A 20876-nucleotide genomic window follows, 5' to 3' on the forward strand; every position below is an offset into this window, starting at 1 on the left:
AAGGAGTCCTGGGTATGATCCGTTTGGGAGAGCCAGGATTTTCCGAACTCGCATAAAAAGTGCAGTGCAATTCTGCACTGAAGACACGATTTCGAAGGCTGCTGGCCTTTAAGACAGGGCTTGTGAAAGGTTGCGGAGCCAGCTCTCCCCTTGTATTAATATTACCTGAGCATCAAAACACTTTGGACACACGAAGCTGAATCATTAAAAAAAATTCTGCCCATGTGCTTTGAAGCTCACAGATGGACTCCTGCGGTTATCCTGCAAAGTAACGTACGCGCAGCTTGCACTCAAGGAAAGGCTCGATTGAGTAAAATGTGAGTGCCGTTTTCCCCACTGACTCTATTTACAATGTTCCTTCTGGTCAGCACTGGGACAGATGCTGGCCCCAAGGCTTTCGAAGTCCTGGTTCCCTTTCATTTCTCTACTGGTTTAGTGATTAATGTAAAAGCTATGAACATTCCTGAATCATTTGTTCACCGTCTTGCCAGAGCTAAGAAAACTGCTCTTGTGTGGTGTGTTCATAAAATAAGATGCTTACAATGTCATAGATGTCTTTGTTCAACTGGTCCTTTGTTGAAAGTGAAAGATGAATTATTTTTCCCCTTTATTTTTAACAGAGATTTTTGCTAAAGGGTGAATGTGCTCTCCAAAGACACAGAGAGAGTCAGAACAAGAGAAAGTGAGACATCACTCCCCAAGGTGGGTGGCCACCCTGCAATCCCTTCTCCTCTATTTTCCTCGTGAGGTCTTGGGCATGCATGCACATGGCCCAGTGTGTTTCAAGTTACCAGGCACAGGGCTCAAACTGCAGCCAACTATGTGGGAGTCTAGTGCCTTAGCCACCAGGCACAGGGCTCAAACTGCAGCTGACTATGTGGGAGTCTAGTGCCTTAGCCACTATGCCAGCTCCTGGTCCCAAGATTAAAATTCTTTACGAAACTGATTCTGTTTATGGTAAGTATCTACCACCACAGAGTCAAAGCAGTTTGTCTCTACTCTTTTTTCATTTATTTCTTTTTAGATTTTGGCCATAGGATGTATATGCTTGCTGGAGAGAGACAGAGAGACATAGAGGGGGAAAGAAAGAAGTCAACCCTAAGAGGGGATGGCCATGCTGCAGTTCTTTCTCCTTCATTCTCTTGGGATTTGGGGCATACATACACATGGCGTGATTTTCAACTGCCAGGTCTGAGACTCAAACTGCAGTTGGCCAAGTAAAAGTCCAGCGCCTTAACCATCTTGCTAACTGCTGGTCTCTTTTCATGATTTCTTAATTGCCAACAATTTGAGATAACAGTTATATTTTGGCAACTCAGTAAGATGCAAGAATCCTTTGTTGCATTTGTTGGTTTCCACTGTTTACTTTTCCTCTGACCTTTTGGTTGCTCAAACTGTATTGTTTGCTTTCATTGATTACTTCATACATTCATTCCTTTACACATATTCAATTCAATTCATTAAAAAAATCTACTAAACACCTACTAGGCACTAGACACTGTTAACCACTGAGGATACAGGAGTGGACACACAGATAACGCCTGACTCACATAAAGAGTGTTCTGGTGGAAGGCAGACAGTATCCAAGAACAAGAAGCAAAATGTCTAATATGTGGACTGGTGGCAAGTGAGATGGAGAAAGAGAAAGCACGGAAGAGGAATGGGGAGTGTCCTAGGCAATCACAGTTTTAAATTTTATTTGGGTGAATAAACTTACTGGGAAAGTTGACAATAAGAGAAGTGAGAAAGGGAGCTGTGGATGATTGGGGAGGGGAGTGTTCAGGGTGAATGTCACATGGTTGGCGTGAGCTAGCAAATTCAAAGGGCAGAAGAGGTGGCAGTGCAGTGCATGCACGTGAGCAGGGTGGAGAGTAGAAGGAAGGGAACTGCAAGAGGGAACAGGGAACCGGATCATGGAGGGCTCGGGTGCCTTTGCAAGGTCTTTGGATTCTGCACAGAGACAGTTGAAGGACGGAGGAGGGGGGCATCGTGATTTGACTTAGGTTGAAAAGAGATGCCTCCACCTGTAGTGAGAACAAGAGACAGAAGAGGAGCAGGAGCAGTGACAGGCAGGCAGGAGGCTGCTGCAAAGACCCAGGTGAGAGGCGTTAGACTTCGACTAGTGGACATGGCTGGGAGGAGGAAATTTGAAAGTGCAATAGAACGATTTGCCAGCAAAGAAAGAAAAGAAGAGCCAAAGGGGATAGTACAGCTTTCGGCATATGGGAAGGTAACATTGTCCTCAATTGACGAGAGCAGGGCAGCATTGGGAGCCAAAATTCTCACCTCCCGGCCATGTTCTTGGAAGAGTCAGGAGGTGGGATCCATCACGGTTATAGAGGGAGGAACGGATAAACAAAACGTGATCTATGCACACAATGGAATAGTAATATTATTAAATATTATTATTTGACACATGCTATCACTCGGATGTACCCTGAGGACATCATTCCAAGTGAAATAAGCCAGTCGCACAGAGGTAAATACCCCGTATAATGGTGTCTTGGTCTATGAACGGCCTGTATTTGGGATGGCGGGTCTCATAATGTCACAGGTAGTACCGTATAGCCTTGGTGTGCAGTGCACCGCACCGGCTAGGGTTAAGTACACCTGAGTATATTTGCATGTGATGGGGTCTCCTAACAATACCTTTCTCGGAGTATCTTCCGGTCCCTTAGCCATGCGTGCCCGCCTGGATGGTTTCACCTACATGAGGTGCCCAAAGGAGTCCAACTCACAGAAACACAAAGTTTAGTACATTTTTGGGGGCTGCTGTTCTCTCTGACTGGCCTCTGATGGACACCTGTTCTCTTCTTTCATTCCTACCATTTACAGAATTGAAGGCTTGCAGATGGAGAGAGGGAGGAGTCCGGGAGAGGAGGCACCTCAAATTCAGTGACAGCCAGCCCTGGGCCCGGGAGACCCTCTGCCGTTACGTGGCACGGACTGATCACAGTCCTCCTTGTGCTTTGGCTTCACATCATATTTCTAGGGTCTTTCTCTTTTTCTAGATCTTTCTTCACGATTCTCAGTCTCCTGATGCCTAGAACCCTCATTTTCCAATTCCAAAGCTGTTCTTGGGAGACTGTAAACTCTCTTACTTTTAGTTTTAAGATCATGCCCTTGGGGCCTTACCATTTATATTCAAAGGTATTTTCCACATGAATTATGAATTCCAAATGAATTATAAGTTCCAAATGAATTTCTAAATGAGAAGAATTATGACCCTTCTTTAGTATTCTGAATATGCTTCAGTAGATTTTTAGCATAAAATAGAAATATTTTTTCTTCATACTACTCATGGACAATATTAAATCACGCTATGCACCTTGTAGATTAAATATTGAGAAAATCTTTTTACCTAAGCATATATCAAAAGACACAGTTGTAATTTTGTATTTATTACTATATGTATATAAGAAATACATGAAAGTAACAGCTATCTGAGAACGATTTTTGGCACCTCAGATTCTGCAGATAACAACAAGGGAACAGTGGGAGTGTGAAGGTCTTGGCCTCCGAGACCTGGGAGCAAGGATGACAGATGACGACCAGGGAGAGGGAGCTGCACAGGCTGATACCGGGAGGAAGAAGATGGCCTGACCAGTGAGGATGATGGTGGGGGAACGCCCTTTGAAAGGTTCCCAGAGAATGCTTATAATGGAAAAACTCTGCATGGATTTCAAATATTTTTCCAACAAAATAAACTAGGACTTGAATTCCATTTTTACTATGAACTGTTAGAAATCCTCTCATCCACTGCCACCACGTTTTTCAGAAAAGGAGGAACATCGTGGTAAGAGAGACGAGGAAAGGGCCAGTAGCCTGTTTCAAACGCTCAGGCAAGTCCTTCTAATTCTTCCATCTTTGAGTCCACTGCTCAGGCCCAGGCGTGGTGCTCGGCCTGTCAGAGCTCGCCGGGCCAGGTTTGGCACAGACCCTGCGCTGCCCTGCCGTGTGTCCCCAAACATGACTGTGGAGACCGCGGTGCTGCGGTGTTCCGCTGCCTTCCTCAGAGTCCGGGTGTCTGTCCCAGCAGCAGGTGGGAGAACACCGCAGATTGTAAAGGGGGAGCAGAGTGGGTGGAGGATTACGTCACCAGGGAGGGTAGGTGTGAGGATTCCGTCTCCGGGTCCCACACGATAGAACGCAGGAGGGTGTGTGTCAGTGTGTGAGCACATACACGTGTTTGAAGGTGTTGATTTTGAAGACTTAGGGAGGACAACGTTTGTGTTCCATGAGTGAAGAGGGTGGTAAGTAGCAAGTGTATAGACGAAGAAGCCATAACGCATGCGTTGGAAAATCCATGCATTCATTAAAGACTTCTGGGGGCTGGCAGGTACCCTGGTCATTGAGGTGCTGGATTCTCACGTGGCCAACCGCACTTCAAGGACTGGACCTGGTGGCTTACTTTCTCACTTTCCTTCTCTCTGTCTCACTCTAGTTAAATTCTAAATAAATAAATAAATTGAATTACATGATTCTAAAAAAATTAAATGTATTTCTTTACATAATTAAAAACTTAAAAAAAGTGTTATTTTAATTTTTTTCTTTTTGAAAAAACAAAGAAAAAATACTGGGCTATAATTAAATTACATGATTCTAAAAAAATTAAATGTACTTCTTTACATAATTAAAAACTTTAAAAAAGTGTTATTTTAATTTTTTTTCTTTTTTGAAAAAACAAAGAAAAAATAGTGGGCTACTCAAAAAGATCACATTTGAGAAAAGTAAAAAGATATTCACAATGGGACCAGTAGTTAGCATAATGGCTATGTCGCTGGACTCCCACATAGTCGACTGTGGTTCGCATCCCGGACCCGGTGGCTTAAAACTCACGCAGGCACGTGTGCATGCGTGCCCAAGATCCCGCCAGGAGAATGGAGGAGAAGGGATTGCGGCGTGGCCATCCCCCTTGGGAGGTGATTTCCCGCTTTCTGTCTCTCTGTCTCTCTCTCTGTCTGTCTGGCGAGCACATGCGCCCTATAGCAAAAACCTCTCCAAATAAATAAATAAATAAATTAATTAATTAATTAAAAAAAGATATTCACAGTAAGTATAAAATGGAGTGGTCTTAGTTAGCAGAGATCTTCAAGTATTTTCTGCCTCTGTCCTGTCTGAAGGGATCAGGGATCAATCTGAAGCAAATATATGCATTCACTTAAATTTTAGGGCCTCTGGTCAGATTCTTGATGAAGGATTCTCTCTCAGAGGAGAGAAAATATTCCGGAGGTCCTTTAAATTAGTACTTATACAAAGACGAAGATCTTTGAGGAAATGTCTTTTCCGAAGACATGGACATTTTCCCAAGAAGAGTTTCGTCATTTCATGCTGCGAAGGCGATGGAACGTTAGTGAAAAATAGCAAACCATGACAATCAAGAACCTTGTGGTTTTTTGATATGTTCTGAGTGCATTCTGTACTGAGAATGAATTCACTCCAGAGGCAACGCGCAGCTTTTCCTTGCCGAACTGGCTGAGCTCCATTATCAAAGGTGGCAGCAATCAGGTTCCGTAAGGCTGAGGATCGTAATTTTCTCAGGTGGCAACTTAAGCCCCCAGACAGAATTGTGGCCTCCGTTCCTCAGGGCTTATACAGTCTGCACTTTTAGACACTGGCCACATTAAATCACTTAATTTCCTCTTCCTTGAACAATAGGGTAAAATGCATAGAAGAAAATGCATAGAAGAAAATCACAGTTACCTCTAACCATGCCATCACTGCTAATACTTTAGCATTTACCTTCACAATATTTTTTTTATGCATAAGAGCATACATATTTTCCCACAACCAAGTTTTTAACTCCAGGAGGAATTTTCAAAACATTTTGGAAGATATGTTATGAAAAACCGAAGTTAAGGCACTGGATTCTCACGTGGTCAACTGTGGTTCGAGTCCTGGAATCAGCGGCGTAAAAGTCACTTAGGCATGTGTGCACACTTGGGCATGTGTGCCCAAAATCCAGAGAGGAGAATGGAGGAGAAAGAATTGTAGCGTGGCGTCCCCTGCAAAAGGATGATTTCTTGCTTTCTGTCTCCCTCTCTTTGTCTCTCCAGTGAGCCCACCCACTCTACTAAAAAAACAAGCAATCAATCAAATGAACAAACAAACAAAGCAAACTAGTCATGAATTTCAAAGTTCTGTGGGTTTATTTTACACCAAAATAAGCTTATACTTTAATTCCACTATTTCCTTGAACTTCTGAAGTCCTTGTATATTTATTTTTACACTATCAGTTTTATCATGTACTATAAGTATGTTTAAAAAGGATGAAATATTTTTGAGTGTCATTTTTATGTTTCCAGAGAATTCTATTATTATAATACACCATCATTTTTCAAACCAAACTTGTGACTCAGTCATGACATTGTTTCCAGTTGGGTGGTTTTATAAACATTGCTGCATGCATTTCCCTGTGAAAGCATCTGTTCTACTACTTTAAGACTAATTAGGGAAAATTCCCCAAGTTGGAAGTTCTGGGTTAAGATAAATATATTTTTATGATTTTTTAAATAAGATTTACCAAGTTTTCCTCAAAGGGACTGCAGATTATGGCAGGGTATGAACCTCGGACCCTATGTCTTGATTGATGATCTTGGTTGAATTACAAAATGTTCCATTTTTGTTTGTAATTACTTGACGTTTAACTTCAAAAGTGCAGAATGGTTGCTTCCTCCAATTTCCTTATAAAACATTGACCACCTTTAACTTGTAACTCAGACAGGGATTGCTATTGTAGCATCCTGATTTTTCCGGCCATGAGGATTGTGTTTGCTTGAGTTACATGCTCTAGTCATTGTAGGGGTGTGCACACGTCCCACCCCATCACGTGGGCATCACGCATGTGCTACTCCAGCCAATGGAAGCGATGCACGCCGAGACTGAGCAAAAGGAGTGTAGTCCCGTCTTCGTTCTTTCCCTCCAGAGAACACAATGGAATGCTCCAGACAGGGTGGCTTTTAGCATGGCTGTATCAGTGAAGGGGCACATGGGTCTAAGCAGTAGCTGACCCACAGATACTGTAAGTGAGAAATGCACCTCCACGAGGATTTTACTGACAAAATTAGTAGAAGCTTACTGCTGTGGAGTCTGGGAGGCTGGTTAGGTATTCTCTTCATGGAAGCCATGGAGGTGGTTTTCTAAGGCTCTGGATTCAAATAGAAAGAGAAAATTCCACTGTTGCTTCAACATGGACATTAGTATATTTCTTGTAAATATTAAATATTAGACATTTATTTTGAGCAATGGCTCAAACAGTTTATGTTTATTCTCATACCAATCATGCAACTGGATTCCCAAGAGAGTAAATCCCTCCTTCATAGACTGTGCCATTCACATCCATGTATCTCTATTACACCTAGAGTGGAACTGATTATTTACCCTTCCTGGAAGTATTGAGCAAAAAGTTAATATCTCAAATAAGTTCTTTTTCCTTTGATTCAGATGAGAAAACTTGGTTAAGTTACTGATGGCCGTGGAGGAAACATTTTGTACCAGATGATAGTTTTATAGTGCCCTTCATTGACTTGAGGCTTGGAGAGGTTAACACAAATCTACAAATCTGCAACATTTCCTTGCTCTACCTGCTACGCTGGGGTGATAGAGTTGGCAGCTTCTGCCATGAACAGTGTTTGCCAGGGAATGACAGTCAGGAGGTCAGACAGCACAGGCAGGTACTCCTGAGGTGCTGTGTGTGTACTCAGGAGGGTGCAGGTACTTTGGTTCCAGAGAGTGCTAGTAGTCTTAATTGAGAAAATAAGCAGTTTTTGATGTTGTGAATATAAACACACCCACAAACACACACACACACTCTATGGAGCAATCTCAATAAATCCTTGAGCTGGTAAGTTAATTTTAAAACACTGAACTTATCCCAAATGAATGCCATTTATATCCTCTATTCACTCCTGCCTTCTAATTTCCTCTGCTTGGCAGGAACTGTTTCTCATTGCTCTTCTGTCATGTTTTATAGTATGTTCTTCTTTTCTGTTTTGATTTCCATGGCTCAGAGCTGTGAAGGTCTGCTTTTCTAAGTGTGTGGATTTTCTACCACTAATCATCTGCTGTTCAAACACTTTCCCTAGAACATTTGTTTATTTCCTGTTGATATTTTCGCTAATGTACTGTCTTTAGTATCTTATACCTCTGCTGCTGGTACTCTAAGCCTGAAATGTCCATTTACTCTTTCTCTAGATATTTTCTCTCGCTTAGTTCATCCTTTTTTTTTTTTTTGAGATTTTTGCCTATAGGGTGTGTGGACTTGCTGGAGAGACAGAGAGACAGAAAGCAAGAACTCCCCCCCTCCCCCCCAGGGAGGTTGGCCATGCCACAATCCCTTCTCCTCCGTTATCCTCTTGGGAATTTAGGCATGCATGCACATGCTCCCAGTGTGTTTCAAGCTGCCAGATCTGGGACTTGAACCATGATTAGCCACATGGGAGTCCAGTGCCTTAGTTACTGCGCTACCTGCTGGCCCCTAGTGCATCTTTTTTTTTTAAAGTTCATTTTATATCTCTCTTCCATGAACAACAAAGACACAGAGAAAGAGACTGGTAGAGAGATAAGCAGTCCAGCAGAGTTTTGGTGCCACAGCCCACTTCCGGTACCAGCCAGCCCCAGGTCAGGACCATGTACACAGCGAAGTCTCTGGGTACAGACCTGGAGCCTTTCTGTGTGTGTCGGCCTCACAGAGCATCGCATTTTACAACTCCGTACTTCCAGCCTCTCAGTTTATCATTCTTACCAGTATTCTTGCCGACTTGTTCTTCCAGTCTTCGGAAAGCATGTTTCCTGTGATTCAGCAATTCTGAAGGACAATTTCAATAGCCTGACACTCTTCCTTATTAGAAGTTGAGTTACTTTCGGGCTACTTCAGGACATTTTGCTTTTTAATGAATAAATAAAACCCAGAAAAGTGATGCTATCAAAAGGAAACTAATATAATACACAGTACAACTTATTATTTAAAAATATTTGTTTTCCTCAACCATAATGCCAAAGATGAGTTAAATCAGCTTAATATCACCTCGGGTCTTTGACCCTTCCAATCTTTTCTCCTAATGCATGTGCTTTGCACATAGATTATAGGTTTGAACACCAAAGATTGTGTTAATACCAAGGACACTCAGGATAATAAGGCTACTACATCAACGAGTGATTATAGAGTTGAAAAGCAATGCTATTGTTGGACGATTTATTCATGTATTGACTTATTACTTCGATATATTTATCCATTGAGCAAGTCTCATTGATACTGCCCTTAGTGATGAATGCTTTTCTTTAATGTGAAATAATTTAATGATATAATTGACCCATTATATATGTGTATGTACATATGTATATCATTTCAAAGGGAAAATATTCTTGGGTTTTCCTATACTTTAAAAATAGTGCATTCTTTCTGAAAATGTGTCTGTCTTCCTGCATTCTAAAGACATTTTATTCACAGAGAGCTAAAAATGACACAATTTCTACTTAAATTTAAAATTTTTAATGTAATTTTCAGCACTGTGTTTCTAGCCTTCTACTGATATTTAATTTCATCCACTTCTCCCATAATAGAACACAGAATTATTTTAGTAAGGAATTATGTATTTGTAATATATTGCAGCATATTAAGTTACCCCAGAATTGAGCAGCTTAAACAGCAAATATTCAGTATTTACAGTTTATGTTGGTCAGGGTATCAAGAGCCGCTTAGCGGGTCAGTTCTGGCTCACACTCTCTCATAGTCAGACTATTGGCTGGGGCTGCCTCCCCTGAAGCCCTGAGCAGGGCTGGAGAGTGTCCTTATGAGAAGAACAATTGCATGGTTGGCAGTGCGCGTTGGCTGCCAGCTGGGATACCTCAGTCCTCCTCTGATGGCCTCCACCCAAGGCTCCACCCACATGGTGATGGCACCTTACACGCACGTGTGTGTGTGTGTGTGTGTGTGTGTAAAACAGAAGCCAATGGGCCTGTCATTTAGTGCCCTTCACTTCTGCCATATTCTATTAATGAGAAGCAAATTAATAGTGAGTCTAACCCACACCTAAGACAGTGTGGGACACAGTTATGACTATCGGAGGCAAGGATCTTTAGGGGCCATTTAGATGTTGCTTACCAGACATTAGTGAGTTGAAAATAGTAAAGAGTCAGACAACCTTAGCTTCTATCAAAGGAGAATGTAAGCAACAAATACAGTGTCTCCCAAGAATCCAAGCGGGAAGAGAGGTACGCCTGGTGAGAGAACCTGCGAAAACCACGCATGTGATCTTCTTTTCTTACGGATACACATGCATCTCTGTTTCTCTTTTGGTGTCCAGATATAAAAGGCCTTCAAAATCTCAACGTCTTTTCAGTTCAAGCATAAACGGAGACCAGCTTCAATTATTTTGTTCTGATTTCACATCTCTGGGAGAGAGATTCTCATGAGCATAACTGACTCTTATTCCAATCACGGCTGAGTGTGAGTGGAGAGGGGAGGTAGGTGTGGGAGGGTGGGTTAGGTCGGCTACCTTTACCTGTCCTCCACAGGGTCTTTGGCCCCGGGCTTTTGAGAAGGGAATCTTGTCAAAGGAGAAGTGCAAGTCAATTAATTCATCCATCACATAACTGACGGAAGTAGAATGCAGGTCTACCTGGGAAATTTTATTTTCTATATTCTGCATAGTATGAATTCAGCATGAGTAGGTTCATTTCTGACTCCCGCTAAGTTGTATAAAGTAATGAACAAAATGCAAACAAATAATTAAGGAAACGCTGCTGTTCAGACATGTCATGGGATGCTTTCAAGCAGCATTTTTGCACGTCCGTGGGATTTTCAAAATATTTGTTCATCTGATGATGTCTAAGACATCTGATTCTGATGCGCGGAGTCTGCTGTGTGTGTCAATGCCTAGCGAAGGGAAGTAGAAATCATTTCAAAGCTACATGTGAAAAGTGAATATTATCTACATGTCTTTAATGATAAAAGCAATGCATCTTCCTTTTATAATATCCAGACAATGCATTATTTTGTGAAGACAGAAGTGAAAAAAAAACACTCCAATCTGCGGCCAAGATAATTACCACATGCGTTTTGGCATAGAACCTTTCAGACTTTTTCTTAATGAATATTTTGCGGAGGCGGTTCTGTTGGTAGTGCCATTTTTTCATTTGCCAACGTACTGCAGATTCCTCCCATATTGCTAAATATAGTCCCACACAATTATTTTTAATGACTCCACTGGACTTCTTCGGGTGGTATTCCACGGTGTTTCCAGATCTCTTCTGATGCTCAGTTCTTTTTGGTTTCTAGTTATTTTCTATTGTCAATAGGATATCCTTGTACCATGTCTTTGAACACTTGTCTGATTATTAGTGTGTATTTTTAGAAGTGGAATTGCTGGGTCAGTGAATATACATTTGAAATGTTGCAACAGATTGCCAAATTACCCTCCAGGAAGGTCTTTTGCAGTTTATAGTTTTAGAGCAGTCTTTGAGGGCATCTGTTTTCCTTACCTCATTAAAGCTGACCATTGTCAATGCTTTTCATCGTAGCAATGATGAGCATGCAAAGTGATATTTCATTGGGAGCACCCTGCTTTGCCATTGCCGTGGCTCCAGAGAAGACTGGTTCAACCTTGATTTAAACATGGATTTAAACATCCCCGTCCTAAAGTAGGAGAGTTGGCTCCAGGGAGTTAGAGTTTCAGGGGCCTGAGAAAGTGCAAAAGTCAGGCATCACAGGGGCTTTGTTCTGTGCCGTTAATTCAAGCAATTTGCAGTTGCTACATTAGCAAAAGGTCTACAAAATTGTGTTGATGATCCTGTCTGGTGGACTCACCCGGGAGGAGTCAGGTTGGACTTTTTGTCTTGCTAACTTTGTTTTGTAAAGTTTATGGGTTTATTTCTTCAGAGAGGGTGAGAGAGATAGACACTCCTAAGAGGGTGCTCATTCTGCCATCGGCCTCCAGCCTTGGCCAGCCCGGACTGCGGACACGTACAAACATCCTGGCTGACTCCGGGCACCACTGCCTGGCCGCTGGTGAACTGTTTATACTGCATCCCTATCCTGCATTCTTTTCTTTTCTCTTTTTGAAAATTTTTTTGAGAAGTTTTTCCTATAGGGCATATGCGCTGGCCAGAAAGACAGGCAGAAAGTAAGAAATCACTCCCTGGGGGGATGGCCATGCCACAATCGCTTCTCCATTTTCTTTCAGGATCTTGGGCACACATGCACATGTGCTCAGAGTGAGTTTAAGCCACCGAGTCTGGGACTCGAACCGTGGTCGACTATGTGGGAGTCCAGCGACATCGCCATTATACCCACTGCTGGTCCCATTCTTAACTTTGCTACAAACTGGTGACAAGTAACTTATCAGATTTTGGTGCATTTTCTTTTGTAGCCCTCATCTCTTATCCTTTAAACCTTACTGCAATTAACTAGTTGTTCAGTTACCAATGCAAAATAATTACGCCTTCCAGTTCAAGTCTGTCCTTGAGCCTTCGACTCCTCATTGGACACGGGCCCTCAGTGCCAGTGATTTCTTCCTCAGAACAGGGGATATCTGCAGAGGCGTAGAGAGCGTCTTTTGCTTTCTGTAGCATTTGGCTAGCGTTCTCCAGATGGGTGTTCCGGGCGGTGTGGGTGATGTTCCTGGGCTTGGCTCTCACAGCAGCGTCTCTGCACCCTGAGGGTGGTGTGCAGTTTCAGAGCGGCTGCAGTCTTACTCCTTCTCCTTGGACCTCTTCGGCCTTCTCCGTTTTTGATTACTATGACAGCGTGGAGCAAGTGGTAATATGATTCTCGCCCTCTCTCTTTCCTGGCAGTTAACAGGTTGGAATGCAATCTTGTTATGGCATCCAACATCCAATTTTTGTATTAGCTTGTGTCTGAAGCTCAGTTATAAGCCAAGCCTGCAGGCTCGTTTGAAGAACAAGCATCAGTATCACTTGACAGGTTCTTGAAATGGTGACGGGTCTTCTGCCTTCACACCTATTAACCACAGTGCAGTGTAAGTGCGACTCAAGAACGTAGGAAACAAAGCGAACTCACTGACGGTTACTACCCAGCCCAGGGAGGACGAGGGGAGCACCTTGCCTTGCAATGGCCATGACTTCAGAGGAGGCTGGTTCAGCCTTCGACTTGCTATTAATTATGGACAAATGCAGCCACGCTATGACAGCCGGGGGGCCCCCAGCAGTATTTAACGTTCTTCTATGTGAAGGCAGTGAACAGCAAAACTCGGGATGGCAGTAAGGCATCGTCCACTCCCCCTCCCCCCAACTAAGTTCATTAACCACCTAGAAGCTACTCAGTCTGCTGTTCTGTGTTAACTTCAGGCCCATGAAATCCTTAGCTTATCTCAAAAATAACTACCCCAATTACTGACTCAAGTCATCAAGACAAGGTGAATATTTTTACATTATAGAAAAATGCATCAATGTGCATGTTTTATTTTAGAAATATTGTTATTGTAAAGAAATTAGTGAAGTGGAACGTGTTTTCCTCACCTGGTCTGATATGGACTGCCTCACGTCTGCCCTCACCATTGCCTTTGGTGTGGGAGACAACATTTATCATATAATTTAGGACCCTTCTGAGAATGGAAGGACAAAAGATACGAGTTCGGACCATGAGACCAAACTTGGTTTTCCAGTGTAGGAGTCGGGACCCAGCACTCTGTGGCAGTCCCAGAAAAGCAAGGCCATCTAAACCAGGAATTCTGGAATGTTGGGCATTTTATAAAGTTTGCCCAAAGGATTTTGAGATAAATTTTAATATTACATCTTTTTTTAAAAAATCAATCTCTTTCTTTCTTTCTTTCATGAGCGGGAGCGTGAGAGAGACAGAGAGATGGCAGCCTAAGTACTGTCTTGATACTGCTCTTCACTCCAAGCCTCAGCCAGCCCTGGGTCACGGGTACGCACATGGCCACATACTCAGAAAGCTCTCTGGATGCAAACCCAGAACCCTGCCAAGTGGGCCAGACTTGCAGAAGGTGTTTTTTCCCCCACTGTTTTACCATTTGGTCCCAATATTTCATCTTACATGGAAAACAAAAAAAAACTTTCTTTAGCATTTCTTCCCCCTACCCTGAAGTCTTGCCTACAAGCATGCACGTGGACTCTCTCCCACTCTGTGACCTTCTGCTCCAGGCCCTCGTATGGCCCGGGACCTCCTGTTTCCCAGTCATGTCTGCCAGTGACCCAACTTTCTGTGGAATTTTCTTCTCAGCCATTTCCTAAAGGGAGAGTGCCAACCTCAAGTGGGATATTGGAGTTAACCAAATGAAGCAGATGCTTTTTTTTTTTTAAAGTTTTTTTGTGGAGGGATGGCCATAGTTTGGGGAGTGAGGAAGACAGAGGATGTCAGAGGTTGATTTTGGTTCTGGAGGGTTTCTGGCGAATCCAGCTTTACATTACTATTCTAGCAACATGATTGTTACTAAGCATACTCTGAGTAATTACCAGCAAATGTGTATTTTGAATGATACTTGGATCTAAGTATTGAAACAACTTCAAAATGATCTAGACCGAGTTCATTCACTATGGCCTTCTACTTGTCAATCCTGCAAGGTAAATTGTACATTGAGAAACACTTGGCACTTCATTTCCATGAAAATTTGTTTCAGGGCTTGAGTTAAGTCATGATTCATTGTATTATTTTCTAAATTAATTAATAAATTAATTAATTTAAAGAATTAGTTTATTTAACTTTATTTATTTATTTTAATCTGACCAGGGAGAGACAGAGTAAATGAGGAGAGAGAGAGTGAGAAAGCAAGCTGCTAGGTCCGGGACTCGAACTCTGGTCAGCTATATGGGAGTCCAGCATCCTTAACCACCACACCACCTGCCAGCCCCTCTAAATTTATTTTTAAAAGTTTGCTATGGGGCCTGTTCACTCGTGAAAAAGAAAGAGAGACAGAGAGAGAAAGTGAGAAATTACCCGTAAGCCCTCCGGTGGGATCGCCATTCCATAATCCCTTTTCTCCATTTCTCCTCTTGGGATTTTAAGCATGTACACACATGTGCTGGCATGTTACTGAAGCTGCCAGGTCCAGGACTTGAACTACACAGTCGGTCACGTGAGATCCAGCCATCCTAAGCTCCATGCCAGATGCTGGTCCTATTGTACTGCTATTAAACTGTTACATAGTTTTAACTTAATTATGTTAAATAAATGAAGCCTAACCAAATGATATATATTTGGATTCTGTGAAACAGATACTGAAGAATAATTCAGAGGAACTATCATGTGTCTATTAGACTCTTGCATAAAATATTTTTTCAAAGTAATTCATAATTTAAAAGAAATAGAGTACTACAAGGATTACAATACAAGTGAGTCATTACTGTTTCAATCCCCCACAAAGATTATCTTCAACTCTTATTAGAGATGTATTTTAGTATTAGCTTGACATATAGAAAGTATGAGAACAAAACTGCAAACAAAACACTTCTACGTCATTCTTGATTTTTAAAAAAATGGCTTAAGTAATGGATTAGAACTCAGCTCTCTGAACTTCTTAACACTCACATATAATTATATATGAGAGCTTTGAAAGTTTATGGAAAATGCATTCAAATAACTCTACATGCATTTCAAATTTTTTTGCACTAAAATTAATTCCACTTTTCCAAAGCTTTGTGAAGTTCCTTCATCTTTCTCTTTTAGATAGTAATCTGTACTGAGTGTCTGGAGCTTTATACTTTCATAAATGGTGCCTACGTATTTTGATTGTATTTCATGTTTCTGTGCAGTTTTTCTTTCCCCTGGAGTTCACATTCAGAGTTGTCTCAGTTTTATTTACTTCGATTCTTATATTCTTCCTTTTTTTCTATTTTTTTCTTTTATTTTTTGCTATCACGAATGTGCATTTGCCAGAGAGAGGGACAGAGAGAGAAAGGAAGACAGAGAGAGAGAGACAGGGAAAGGAGAAGTCATCCCCGGGGGGATGGCCACAATGCAGTCCCTTCTCCACTCTCCTCTCGGGATTTTTGGCACTCACACCCACGCAGCTGGCATATTTTCCAAGCCATCAGGTCTGGTCTTGAGCTGCGTAGTCAGCCACGTGAGACCCAGCCCTTGACCTCCATGCCAGCTGGCTGGCCGTCTATGTCCTTCTTATTATTTCGCACCGCCCAGAATTGTGAAAGAGCTCTCCCCTCCTCTTTTGATTACTTATTTTTTGCTTGTTTTTCTTTTTGGGAGGGGGTTGCACTATGCCATGATCTTCCTGCCTCAGCCTCCGGAGTAACTGGGCCGACAGACGTGTCTCACTGGGCCCAGCTTTGGGTGTGGGCTGGGAATCAAACCCAGGTCTCTGTGTGCTGAACCTGCTGAGCGGCAGTGCCCACTAACTTGAACTCTGACGGTGAGGCCCATTTCTCCTTTTTAACCCCTCGTTCCACAGCCCCCCCAAGTTCATGAGTATTTGCACACCACAGAGATACCACTTAGAGATGACACCAACCATCTCAAATCCTTTCTTTCCTGCTATCCTCTCATTATCTTTACTTCACTGTCATTTTATTCAATGTTGGAGGAGCCAGAGGACATAAAATATAGGCTTAATCCTTCATGACTAATGGAAATTACCCTGTCATGTTCTTTAAACATTTTACCTAGTCTTTACATCCTCTAAAGCGTAGGTAGTGCTGTCCCCATTCTCTAGAAATCCAGAAGATCAGAGATATTAAATGTCTTGATTATTAAAATTTGTTCACATAGTACCTTTGAGATTTCAAAGAAATCCTTGGCCTCTAAAGCCCATTCCTTCCTCACCCGACCCTCACAGACTCTCTTTTATGTGAAGGTATTGTCAACGCTTGCACTCCCAGAAAAGTTTCTTATCAAAATAATATCTTAATTTTTTGTGATATTTTAGATGAATTTCATTACTGAGCCAACTCATTTAACAGTTGATCACATTGGCAGGAAAGAGAATATATAATGAACATGCCTGAACATTTGAATATAAAAAAAAAATGAGTCATAACCTCAGGAAAACCAGGAGGGCCGAGGAAATATGGTGGTGCTTGGGGATAATGTGCTCTGATCAAGAGATGCCTCGTTGGGAACCAGCAGTTAGCGTAATGGCTATGTCGCTAGACTCCCACGTAGTCGACTGCAGTTCGTGTCCCGGACCCGGTGGCTTAAAACTCACGCCGGGCACGTGTGCGTGCGTGCCCAAGATCCCGAGAGGAGAATGGAGGAGAAGGGATTGCGGCGTGACCATCCCCCCTGGGCAGTGATTTCTCGCTTTCTGTCTCTATGTCTCTCTCTGTCTGTCTGGCGAGCGCACGCGCCCTACAGTGAAAATCTCTCCAAAAAAAAAAAAAAAAAAAAAGAGATGCCTCGTGACCCTTGGCCATCATTTGACAATGCTGTGAAAAGAGACTGTGAGGACTCAGGGGAGAACAGCTTCCAGGGCTAACAGTACAGGAGCTGATGACACCAGACAAACGTGGTTCCTAGCGCTTTGCAAAATTACACAGTAAATGAAGAGAACAGAAGCTGCTGATCGGCTCTCTCAGGGATTTAATATAGCACTTAGTAGCCAATACCAGAAAATGTTAGGTAGGAAATGAATGAAAATTAGTGCATCTCTAAGCCCTGTTGCTTTCACTGAAAACTATCAGAAGTATTTGTTTAAAGATGAAAGTCAACCTGCCGAGCTGAAGAATGAGTAGAAACAGTCTGTGGGACTTATCGTTACTATACGGCATGGAAACTTCATTCTATTAGGGGATGAGTTAAGATCTGAGGATGTGAAACTACGGTATGCAATCCTGAGCTGCAGCCATAGTGAGAGAAGTTTCAGAGCTTTGTTGACCACGCGGTACATAACCAGGGGAGACGGGAGCGAACGTGTTGGAAATTACCGTCTAAGCCTCTGCCAACAACCATGACGTCAGCGTGTGTGATATTTAACTTTCTGGATTATATTTCACCTTTTATCATACTAACTTTGAAATGCCAGCAATTGGGACTAGCAATTGGCGTAATGGCTATGTCGCTGAACTCCCATGTAGTCGACCGCAGTTCGAGTCCCAGACCCAGTGACTTAAACTCACGCCGGGTGTGTGTACGTGTGTGCCCAAGATCCTGAGAGGAGAATGGAGGAGAAGGGATTGCGGCATGGCCATCCCCCCTGGGGGGTGATTTCTCGCTTTCTGTCTCTCTGTCTCTCTCTGTCTTTCTGGCAAGCACATGTATCCTATAGCAAAAACCTCTCCAAAAACAAACAAAAAACCAAAACCAAAACCAAACCAAACAAACAAAATAAATGCCAGCAACTGATGCTTTACCTCATCCCAGAAAGCAAAAAGAAGTAGATATTTTGATAAGTCAGGGTAATAACAGAGTGACCACACATGTAAACAATAAAAATGGCTGCATTAAGTGGCAAGGCCGCCTTACTTTGGAGATGGAAAAACTGAGTCCCAAGGAGATGAGTTCTCCTAGTCTTGGATATAGTGGCTACCTTAGTAAATAAAAATAATGGCTCTTCTGTATAGTCTGATTTTAATAGGGCATGCTTTTCAGAATGGAGTAATTTATAAGAAACAAAATTAAAATGACAAATCCAATTCCCAATGATATGATTTTATTGGTACACTTCGGAAAATGAGCGTATTAGAAATGTCAAATTCCTCATAATTCTCTTAACGATATTCCATTTCTCTTCCTAAGAGAACTACCATACTTGATTCTTATTGTGCTTTTGAATACCAGTGATCTTTATTCCTTTAGCGGATATTTCGTATGCCTACGATGTGCTGGGGTTGTGCTGAGCTAGGGGAGTGGGTTGGCGAAGGAGTATATAAATACTGCAGCAGAGACCCTCTCATGCTATAGCGCTGATTCAGGGGAGAACTAGACTTTCTATTCTGGTGGCAGCAGGCAACCGAATGAATTTTGTTCTTATTTCTAATGTCCATGATTTATGGTTTTCACAGGAGCTAACGCATAATTATTCTGATGTTATACACACGTGGTCTGGCTAGATAGCCATGGCTGTGGAATTTGGTTCCTTAGCAACTGCAAAGGTACCTTGGGAAGGAGAAAAAGAAAATGGTCATGAAATACTCAAGGACAATGAGTCAAAAAGTCCTTATCAGAAACCAAAGGTTAACCTGCAATAGAATAGTTGTTGGTATGCAGTGAACAATATTTCAGATAAAAAGCATAATTTAAAATAGGATTCTTTTATTACTTTTTTTTTCTTTTTTTTTGTCCTTTTTTTTTTTTAATTGCCAAAGGTCTCATGCACTTACTAGAGAGAGAGGAGAGAGGGAGAGAGAGCTAGCACCCCCCAATAGGACATGGCCATGGCCACGCTGCCATCTTCCTCTGTATCTCCATCCTGCCACATCGGGAGCATGCACATATATGTGCCAGTTGTTCCCGAGCTGCCAGGGCTGAGACTTGAACTGAAGTTGACCATATGAGATCCAGCTCCCCCAACTCTTAGGTTTCAGGGCTGGTCCTCCAAAGAACATTTATATGGTCATAGTCCCAACTTTGTTTTTTGATCTCTGGCCCCTCCTCTGAACTCTAGACCCATATACCAAGCCGCCTGTGTATATCTCGGTGAATAACACAGTTGCCGGGACTGGGACTCAAACTGCAGTCAGCGAGTGTGATCTGGCTCCCGACGCCAGGGCCTAAGCAATGCACTACGGGGCGAGCCCCTCTGGTGATTGTCCCGTTAGAAAGCACCACTGCTGCGTAGATAAGGGAGGGCAGGAGGTGGGAGTGGTTACCTACGGTCGCTTGCCCTGGGTGCATGGCATACTGAGGGCAGGACAGTTAGGACAATTTCCAGACCCACAGTCTGCTACTTCAACTTCACATCATTTGAACTTAAGCCGCTTAAGAAGAATGTTTATTAGGCTCTAAGTGCTCCCATTTTTAGAGGTAGCATCCCAAAATATATCAACTATAAAGACATATATCCACCTCCCATATTATGTATACTAAATATATGATTAATCAAATATTTGGTATTATTTGCAAGAATAGAACTTCTCAGAGTGCTCCCTGCCTACTCATAGATGGGGTTAATTCTTTCTTCACTGTTGAATTAAACACCATCTGCTCACTCTCAGTCGAAAGTCTTCTAGTGGTTTTGCCCAACGAGCAATCTCATATCTGTAATGCATATGCCTATTCTGTGTGGCACTTCCTCCAGCCTGAGTCAAGGGTCTCTCTTCCCTCAGTTCTGGCTGATATCGGGGCTGACTGTAGCTCTGTGGGGGCCTGGGCTGAGACTCTCCATTACTGGGCCTCGATGACACGCCCTGGTTGCAGCAATGCCTGTTCTGGGGCTGTCTCCTGCTGGGAGCTGGGCCCTTTCTGAATTCAGCTGCTCTTTTTCCTGAGGTTCTTACTTTGATCAAAGCCTTCTTGGGGTGGATATGTTAGGAGTGTCCCCAAACTAGCATCTAGGCACCTGGATCATACACTCTTCTCTGCCATAATTGGGAAGCCAGTTACCTCCTAAAGGCTGTCTGTTCAAATTAGAAGAAACTTTACTAGCTACTGATGTGGAGATCTTTACCAGTGCTCTGTGCTCCCGAACCCCAGGATATATTCGATACAACCTAGGTCCCTCTTAGAATTTATACTTATGTTGGGACCAGCAGTTGGTGCAACGGCTAGGTTGCTGGACTCCCATGTAGTTGACAGTGGTTCAAGTCCTGGACCGGGTGGCTTAAACTCAGGCCGGGCGCGTGTGCGTGTGTGTGTGTGTGCCCAAGATCCTGAGAGGAGAAAGGAGGAGAAGGGATTGCGGCGTGGCCATCCCCCCCTGGGGAGTTATGTCTTGCTTTCTGTCTCTCTGTCTCTCTCTCTCTGTCTTTCTAGTGAGCTCACATGCCCTATAGCAAAAACCTCTCCAAAA

This window comes from Tupaia chinensis, unplaced genomic scaffold, assembly GCF_000334495.1.
Source record: "Tupaia chinensis unplaced genomic scaffold, TupChi_1.0 Scaffold145057_1, whole genome shotgun sequence".
Lineage (NCBI taxonomy): Eukaryota > Metazoa > Chordata > Mammalia > Scandentia > Tupaiidae > Tupaia > Tupaia belangeri.